Consider the following 9,972-nt stretch of genomic DNA (forward strand, 5'->3'; position numbering starts at 1 on the left):
TTTCTGGTTATCATCCTCTCGACCAAGGGATCGAACTCTTTTCCCCGGTCGGGGCATTATTGGACTTCTGGTATTCTTGGTTTTCTGGTTATCATCCTCTCGACCAAGGGATCGAACTCCTTTCCCCTGTCGGGACATTATTGGACTTTTGGCATTCTTGGCTTTCTCATTATTATCCTTCCGATATAGGGATTGAGCTCCTCTCCCTGGCTAGGACATTATTGATATGCTCTATTGGGATGTTATTGCACTTCTGGTATTTATGATTTTCTAGTTTGATTTCTTACGACCAAGGGATCAAACTCCTTTTCTCGGTTGGGACATTATTGGACTTCTGGTATTTCTGATTTTCTTATTATTATCCTGATATAATGATTGAGCTCCTCCTCCCATCGGTCGAGATGGATCATATTTAAGTATTCTGGTGGTATTCTTATTCTTAACAGTGGATTATTGGTATTCAGGCATTCTAGGCAGTTTTCTTCTTATTTATCTTAATGGACGTGAGATTAAACTCCTTTTCTCAATTGGATTATAATTCTAGTACAATATTATTATTATTTTTCTCCCCGGTCCAAATGAAATGGATATTTTGGACATTCTTATTATTATTCTTAGCCGCGAGATCGAGTCCTTTCATCTCGGTCCAAATGAAATGGATATTCTAGTATTAGATCGAGTCCTTTCATCTCGGTCCAAATGAAATGGATATTCTAGTATTCTTAACATTTTTATTATTTTCATCACGTCCAAGGATCTAGTTCCTCTCACCGGTTAGCTCATATTTAATCTACCAAACTCATTGTTATCATTATTTTTGGGTTATTGAATCCTATAATTTTTTGTATTTCTGCATTTTAAATTTACATCTTTCTTATTTGATGTTGATATTTTGTTTGTCCTCTTCTTAGTCACATGTTGTTAATAAATTTCTAATTCCCGAATTAATAATCATTGCCTTCAATAATAGCGTAAATTCGCTGACAATTAAGTAGGTTCTTAGCCTTAGGTCCTACTTATGTTGTGTTGAAGTTTATAGAAAGTAAATTCTTATGCACTTGTTTGTTTATGTTCATGCTAACCAACATTTATGATGTAGGTGTTCTAGATATCCTAATGATGTATGGTGCATTTTCAACATCACGTTAATCAGTTGTTACCCAAATATTTTGTCGTTTTCTTTGGTTTTCAGTTGCTTCTTTTGCTATCTTTTATTTATATGTATGTCCTTTCACATTAGATTATTACTTTAGAATTTATAATTCCTTAATATATTGTCATACTTTTTTTATTATATCTTTTTTTCTATGTTTTATCACCCCTTCATTAATAATTACTAATATGCTTATCAAAATTGATACACTTGGTTTAAGTAAAAGCACTGCATGATGGTTCCATGGTTCCAGTTTTACTGCTTTTAGAATATATATCTTTTTCATTGGAATTTATACTGCATATAATCCCTTTGTTGGATTCCTTGTGAGAATTTAATTCTGTCATCGCTTAATGGATTTATGTGATTGGATGATTGCTCCTTGGCTTTCTTTGAGTGTTCAATTTGTGTCGTCTTCTTGTTCCTAGTAATTGACACTTGTTTTTTTTTCTTCCTCAAGGAAGGTTAGTATGTTGGATGGATATGTATTGAGAGGACTATTGACTATATTAAGTTCTTTTCTTCCTAGCAACATGTATGCAAAGAGCATGGACAAAATCATCATCCTTTATGTGTTTTTGAATGTACTATTTTGATGCACTTCAAGTTCCTTATGATGATTTCCTTTATCATCATTGAATCTTGGTTTTCAATTAATTCTAGTGGTTGTTTTTCCAATTCTTTTACCTAGATTTCTTGCTTCTCAACTGTTTCTACTTAGGAACTTTGACTATCTTTCCAATTAAACAACCTTTGTGATGTTTCGTATTGATCACTCGAGCACTCATATTTGATTTGTGGTTTGAAATAAATGCTTATGATTTAACAATTAGTTTGATTGATATTAGGATTATAATTGAAAGGAATTTCTTTTTTATTGTGTTACCAAAATTTTGCCTTTTCTAGTAGTAATTACTCAAATTTAATATTAATCTTATGAGTGAATGTAATGAACAAATTGTGATATTTAGTGCTATACCACTATTGTCTAAAGATCTATTGATATGTCGCTGTAGTATTTCAGTCATGAGAAATAATTCTTTGCTGTTTTAATTTCTAATCATATGAACATATATACAAGGTAAGTTAACTTCTATGATTCTAGTTTTATTTTTTGTTCTTTGTTTTTGGCCTATTGGTTCTTTAGTTGCTATTTGAACTTTAAATGCCTTTCAGATCTTGTCAACGATATTCTGTTTGATGATATATGATATTTCATATTTTAGATATGTACTTTTATGGTTGGTCATTCTTGGCGGGAAATTTTCTTTTGCTTATTTCTCTCTAGGAAAGTAAGTACTCGACGGTGTCTAAGTTCAATCTTGATTTTTTTTGTTCCATATACAGTTTTTTCTACCTTATGTTGCTGATAATTTCTTTTATTTTTCTAATTGTGATTTTGTTGATTCATGAAGAAATACTGCTCAGGATTTTTCTTTTTGCAATGTGCTTAGTGTAGGATTATTTAGACAGTGTTGTGTGAAAGCCTTTGATAAAGCTCGAGTTGTTCTCTATGATGATTCTGATCCTGATGTAGTCGGAAAATGTGTTGTTTGTTTCATTTCTTTGATTTGTCAATGTTTTATTATTTAATCTAATTATTGATTGTCTTAATATTTTCTATCATAGGTAAAGATCTTAAAGGAATTTCAGTTGACCTATTGGTTCTAGGCATGATGGTTAATGCTCGAGTGATTTCTGTTCTTGAGAATGGGATAATGCTATCATTTCTTACATACTTCACTAGATGTGTATGGCTTTTCAATTTTTTCATTGCTTATATTTTTTTTTGAAGGTGCAAGGCTTTGAATTGAATAAGATGCATTCACCTAGCTGCTTATAATCTAATGCTTTTTGATAGGTTGATATGTTCTATTTAGAGAAAATGCTTTCCAAACTAGAACAAGAAGAGACATTTATGCTCAGAACAAAAAGGTATTACATTCTCATTGCCAATGAGTTAGTTGTTATAACCATGCTTTCTAATTCTTTTTTTTGACACATGAGCTACACTAAATAGTGTATGCAGTCGACACATGAGCTACACTAAATAGTGAATGCAGTAGTTGAAATGGTAGCCCTTGCATGTGCTCAGGCGGTATTGCCAATGCAACAGTAGCTTTTGTTATTGGGTTCCATCCTTTGAACTCCTGAATTTCTGATTGTTGAAACTGTTTCTCAGATTCTTTTTCTTGCATGCTAGAGAATGTATCAGTCACTAGGCGTCCTGCAGTTGTTGCAGTTGTATCAGAATGCTTTTATAGGATCAGCTCTAGCTTTATTTAAAAGTTCCTTTCCGTTGTGATGACTTGCCTTGAGTATATGTGGAACCTTTCTTAGAATCTGATTCAGGTAGCTATATTTCCTCATTTGATACTGCCAGAGGTTGGGATAGTTCGAAATTGTTACTGTCCCAGGTGGACACATGTCCTTCTGGTTCTGACCATCTGTGCACACCTGGGTCCGTAGGTCATTCTCCCCAATATCTTTTATGTTGTAGTGAAATGTTGATGTTGCAGTCATTATCTGTTTGCTGTTGTGTAAGTGGCTGACTATTCTATCCGGCTGTTCCCACTATCACAGGACTCGTGTTGTCTCATCACTGGCCTCATCAGCAGCACTTCCAGGTCTTCATGGTTGTTTGGGGATTCTGGGAGGCATTTCAGTGGGCCACATGGTGTCCCAGTTGCCGGCAGGCAGTGCAAAGCTTCAATATAGATTCAAAATGCAGCTGTGTGGCTGGTAGATCAATTACTTATTGCTATGAAAAGGAGGTAATCATTTTTGAATTGGAATTTCTTTTTATTACAACCAATTTACCTTTTAATTTTTTATTTCATATAGGAATTTTTGTTCTTTTATCTATTGAAATGGGTTGTGCAAAATTAATTGATTTTTTTATTGCCTAGAATTTTTGTTCTTTTTTCATTACCTTGGTAATTGTAGTTGTCAATCATAGAATTGATGGATTGAAAGCACATGATAAATGCCAAATATGATAAATGCTTCGTCAATGATAACTCAAAGAACAAAGCCTTTCTTAACTTTATGCTAAAATTTGGCCACTAGATTGGATCCATTCTCATGCCCTTGACATTAAGTCTTGTAAATCATCACATATGTTATGTTGCCTCTTCAACTTATGACATCCAGTCTTGTAAATTTATCACATATGTTATGTTGCCTCTTCAACTTATGACATCCAGTCTTGTAAATTTATCACATATGTTATGTTGCCTCTTTTGTTTTTTTTCCCACTTTGTAGTTTTTGCTTTTTATATTCTGTTATTGATATTTCAACAATGTGAAGTATTTAGAGAACTTTTTGTTTTTGAGTTCTAAAAATTGTTCCAAGTTGCTTGAGATTGAAAGCCAGAATGTCCAAGGTTGGTTGATTTTGTTTCTTTTTCTCCTCTAATCATTTGAAATGCTATAATTAGTATGTTTCCATGAAGTGTTCATCATGTGTTTTTTTTTTTGAAGTTTCGAAGATTGGACTACAATATATGTCAAGGTTTAAAATATCAACCCGTGTCGAGGTTTCGGTTCTGGACTGGAATGATATGGTTTCGGTACCGTATCATGCCGTGCCGATATAGTTTCGGTATTTTTTAAATATAAAATATATTAATTTAAAACTAAAATATTTAACATAAATATTTAAAAAATAAAAAGATAAAAAATAATCTTTTAAAAAATAAAAAGATATGAAATTAGATAAATAAATAAATAAAAATTTTATTATAAATTTTAAATTAAAATAAATGAAATATAAAATTAATTAGATAATTTTATTTGGGTTTAATAAAATCTCTTTAGATTATATTGATCATAGTCATGAGTTGATTAAAATAATTAACCTAAGTTTAATTAAAAAAAAAATCTGAAATCTGACACCACTCGCGAGCCCGCTCGACTTCGGCACTGTCGCGGGATTGTGCGACCAGCCATGGTCGCGTGGATTGCGTGACTCCTTCGGCGCGACCACGTTGGCCAGTGACCGCAGGGTCACTTCCGCGGCGGCAACGGAAGAGTTATGCGACCTCTCCGCTATTGTTGCAGGTTGAGCGACCCTTTTGCTGTGACCATAGGATCGTGCAACACGTCGCACCTGTCGTGGGTCTCGTGCCGAGGTTATGTCGGTGCCGGTTGCCGAGCGGAACGAGACGTTTCACTCGTTTCGACCGTTTCGGCACAACACTTTAAACCAAGATATATGTGTGTGATCATTAATGAATGACTTAAGAATCATGCTCTTGTTTCTTGAAACTCAGTACGATTTGATCTTTCTAGGTAAAAGTTATTTTTGACAAGCTTCTTCTTTCTTCTTTTGGTTCTTTTAAGGTTTGTAGGTCAGATTTTGGTGTTCATTCTCTCCCCTTTGGATGTTGTTGTAAGAATGTTTCTCTCTTTTCTTTTTAGAGCTAACTACTTTTGTCCTACTTTTTATTGGAGTAATTCAACGACATAAATTGATTGCAATAGATAACTCATTAGTCATTATATAGGTTTCTTAGTTTTGTTGCTTGATATGACATTTTATGGGCACTTTGATAGCTCATTCATACGACTGCTTGCTACTACCATGCTTAGTGGGAAGAAACTTGCCCATGCATTGGTGAGCGCAGATATTATTTGTAATGTGATTTTCATATTCAACTAATGGAATTCAATTTGATTGAACATCTTTTTAGCTCCCTACTAAGAAAAGTGCTATTGCAAAACCGCAAGTGAAAACAATAGATGGGGTGGAACAATCGAAGGATTTTGTTGAGATTGATATGACATTTTATGGGCACTTTGATAGCTCATTCATACGACTGCTTGCTACTTCCATGCTTAGTGGGAAGAAACTTGCCCAAGCATTGGTGAGCGCAGATATTATTTGTAATGTGATTTTCATATTCAACTAATGGAATTCAATTTGATTGAACATCTTTTTAGCTCCCTACTAAGAAAAGTGCTATTGCAAAACCGCAAGTGAAAACAATAGATGGGGTGGAACAATCGAAGGATTTTGTTGAGATTGAAGATGCTGAGATAATTAAAACTCCAATTCTATTTTTTTTTGGAATTAAAGGCCACTTGTTTTATTTTACATGGAATTAAATTACAAAGATGGAAAAAAAGCTAATGTAGAATAATTATTCAATAAATCTTTTGGGTATATTTCGTTGATTGCGAAATGAGTTTAGAGAAAATTGAAGGAAGATTGGGATCACACGTAAAGGTGGAAATTATTGGATGGAAGGTAATGAATCCTTCCACAAAACCTTCACTTACTCTAATTGAAGCTACAACATTGGGAGAAGTCGACAAAGGAATTAGGGAGCTGAAAAATGATCCTCTTGTAGAATTGCTTTCACCAAAATGGATTTTCACTTCTGCATATACAACCAAGTGAAATCTTTTTGTTAGAGGAGGCTGGTGTATTGGTGTGCAAGGTTGCCTTTTTGAATGAGTAGAATTGGCAGCTAGTGGCTTTCTCCAGACAGCTCTTGATTTTGTTTGGACTGTCCATAGATTTCCTTCCTCTTCCAATTTCCTATCTTGAATAATTGTAGGAGCATCTACTTTGAGAGCAATAGAGGCAATTGTTACTTAACCTGAAATCAGACATTGCAGTAAATCTTCTAAAGTATGTATCCTCATTAAATTCGTGCAATGTTCTAAGTTTCATGTTGACCTAAATTCTGTTTTATCCTCCACAACATGGAACATCTATCCTGTTTGCATTCTTTGTTTGATATGGGTTACTTTTACCACTTATCAGCCATATCAAGAGTCTACCAAGGAGAAGCGTCGTTCACAAATAGCTCAAGGTTCCATTTTATCATTCAAGATTATGAATGTTTCCTTCTCAAATTTTTATTTTTGATAATTTTTTATACTGTCATCTCTTTGTCAGATATTGTTTGGTTTATTATGTCTATTGAGCATCAAGAATATATATTGTTGTTTATATTACATGTTTTTATAGCTCGTATAGACTTGATGAAACTAAAAGTGTAATATTTGAAAACTAAAAAGATCTGTATGTTATTAGTTAATTCTAACAAGTAGTATATTAAAAGTGGCTACAAAACATTGCTATTTTGAGTTTCTTCTAGTGTTTCACTTTTGCCTATCTCGGGAATATATGAATTATACATAGTTTTTATTGGAACCACCAGATGATGTATTGTGAAAGTTGGGACATTGAATTGATTTTTCGCCATAATAATTTTTAAACAATCTTCCTACACAAAATATTTTTTTCTTTTTATGATATTGCAAATAATCCTTATTTGTGCAAACTATTATAGATTTTAATATGGATTGCTTGAACCCTGTGAGTAGGATTGCACTGAGCAACATTATTTGGAAACAACATAGTGTCCTCAGGCACATTATTAATAATTCAATTTTTTCATTGTTTATATTTTTGAAGGTGCAAGGCTTTGAAATTGAATAAGATGCATTCACCTGGTTGCTTATAATCTAATGCTTTTTGATAGGCTGATATGTTCCATTTAGAGAATGCTTTCCAAAGTGGAACATGGAAAGACAATTATGTTCAGAACAAAAAGGTGTTACATTCGCATCATTGTCAATGAGTTAGTTTTCATCTAGAGAATAACCATGCTTTCTAATCTTTTTTTTTAACACATGAGCTACACTAGATAGTGAATGGAGTCATTGAAATGGTAAAAGAAAACTATTTGGTAATCAGCTGACTGGAGTTTGGTTATACATGCCACTTATATTCAATACACAAGCCTATTGTATATTTATGCTATTATCATGCTAATCATGCTTGCATATTCTTTGCTCTTTTGCAAAAAATAAATTTAAGGATTTGCTAAACATGCATATGTATGCAGATTTATCCTTTTTCCAATTGTTGTTTAGTTTTTTTTTGCATCTTTGTGTAATTTATGTTTTTTACACAAAGTACACAAAGTTATTGGCAAGCTACTAGTTTTAATATCATAATCTTTGTTTTTACTTTTCTTTCATTGCCTTCATCATGGTTCTACTCATCCTAAAAGGGTTTGATGATGTTTGATATATAGAGTTGAGGAACCATTTGAAACTTTTAATTCTTTTTTTCTTGAGCCACCAAGGCTAGGCCAAACACTTGGAATTCCTAAGAATAGTGTAAGGACAAACACCGAAGCAGAAATATGTGTAAGGTTTTGCTTTCTAAAAGCATGATTCTTCTTTAATCCAAAATATCTATCAGCTTAATTTTAGTTGTTTTAGTTCTTCGTATTTTCTTTAGTCCACGATTATATTTCAGGCGTCTAAGTTGTGCAACCTTCTTCTAAAAGCTGTATGGAATGCTCCTGCATTAGGTGGCTCATCATGCATTATATGTAAGAGTATCTTTAGGCTTTGAACTTAATTAGTTTTTTTTTTGTAATGCAGCTTTGTGTTTTACAATTTTGTAGATCCATATTGTTTACAATTAAATCGTGGGATGCTTACGAGAAGAGGATTAGATTAGTGACCTATAAGTATCCATCATGGGTACCATTAAGTTTTTATGTTTAAAGTTTTATTCATGATAGACATAGCCTATTTTGTTTTATTTACGGCGAGAGAGATGCACTTATTATGCCTAAGAATTCTGGAATTCTTCCAATGGTCCTAGTAGCCATTATTCTTGTTGGCCAGCAAGGTATTTAATTTTTGCTCCCCCACATATTTGGTATTTTCTTGTGCTTTATAAGGTAATTTCTAGTCTTGACTATAGATATTTGTTGCCAGAGATACAACAACAAATTCCAAGGATTCACAAGATGGCCTCTTCTGGTCCAAGATATCAAGAGATGAATACATGAGATATGCATTCGAGGAGTGTTATATATATCATAGTATTAAAGTTATTTTGATGTTGGTACTTGGACATCTGTTAACTTTTTTTTAGGTGGAGAGAATCTACAAGGGTACATATTAGTAAAAAGAAACATACAAGCTTCAGGTTAACCAAGTTACAGTTCGTGACGCCCAGAATTTTTTGCTTTAACTGGTATTCTCATATTCTCTCTCCATGCAATTTGCACTTTACTTATCCGATATTATTTTATTTACCTTTTTTTTCTTCTATCAAATGTTCATCTACAAAAAAAGTTGTGTTGGGTTCCATCAAATTTTGGACGTTCTACTTTCTTGCCATCTTAATGTTAGCTAACCACTACTTATTACAAAGCTTGAGCTGTGTAAAAAGAGACAAATTTATCTAGTGGTGACAACATCCAAAATGGAGACAACATACAAAATGGAGAAGTAGTGACAAAGTACAAATGGTAGCAACATTCCAAGATAGTTGTACAAGCATCAAATCTAGAGGAGGTATCATTATTGTTGGTTGGTTCTTGGATATAAATATCTTATGTCTTGCATATAAACCATTATAAAATGATAAATGATTTATTATAAAGACTAAATATCTTATGTCTTCAAAAATAAGATGAGTAGAAATTGAGGAAGAGTATTTATCACTAACCTTGTTAAGGCCCAATAATAAGTTCAATCTAGCCTAAAATGTAAGGACTTTCATGAATCCCTCACAATTTTTTAACATACTAAAGAAATCTAACTTAGCACTATAACACAAACAAAAGGGTCAAGTTTAACCTCCAATATTTGTCTCTTACATACGTTAACATGCCTACATTGTCAACTCATGCAACCCAAGAACTTAATCTGACATAGAAAATAAGTGCTAATAAGATAGTTGTTAAAACATCAAGTTAGCTTCTAGCTTAGTATGCACACAATGAAGATTGATTTATATAACAATTTGATCAACCTGATATAGCCAAATTCCACAA

At 33.0% G+C, this 9,972-nt stretch overlaps 1 long non-coding RNA gene across 1 annotated transcript; it reads left to right on the top strand.

Annotated features, from left to right (window-relative positions):
• Positions 1 to 5,090: 5,090 nt before the first annotated feature.
• Positions 5,091 to 8,938, top strand: LOC122037184. The gene is made up of 3 exons (XR_006127539.1): positions 5,091 to 6,791; positions 6,927 to 6,975; positions 8,436 to 8,938. It is a non-coding gene; the product is annotated as an uncharacterized LOC122037184 (long non-coding RNA).
• The last annotated feature ends 1,034 nt before the right edge of the window (positions 8,939 to 9,972 follow it).

Source organism: Zingiber officinale, unplaced genomic scaffold (assembly GCF_018446385.1).
Source record: "Zingiber officinale cultivar Zhangliang unplaced genomic scaffold, Zo_v1.1 ctg242, whole genome shotgun sequence".
Lineage (NCBI taxonomy): Eukaryota > Viridiplantae > Streptophyta > Magnoliopsida > Zingiberales > Zingiberaceae > Zingiber > Zingiber officinale.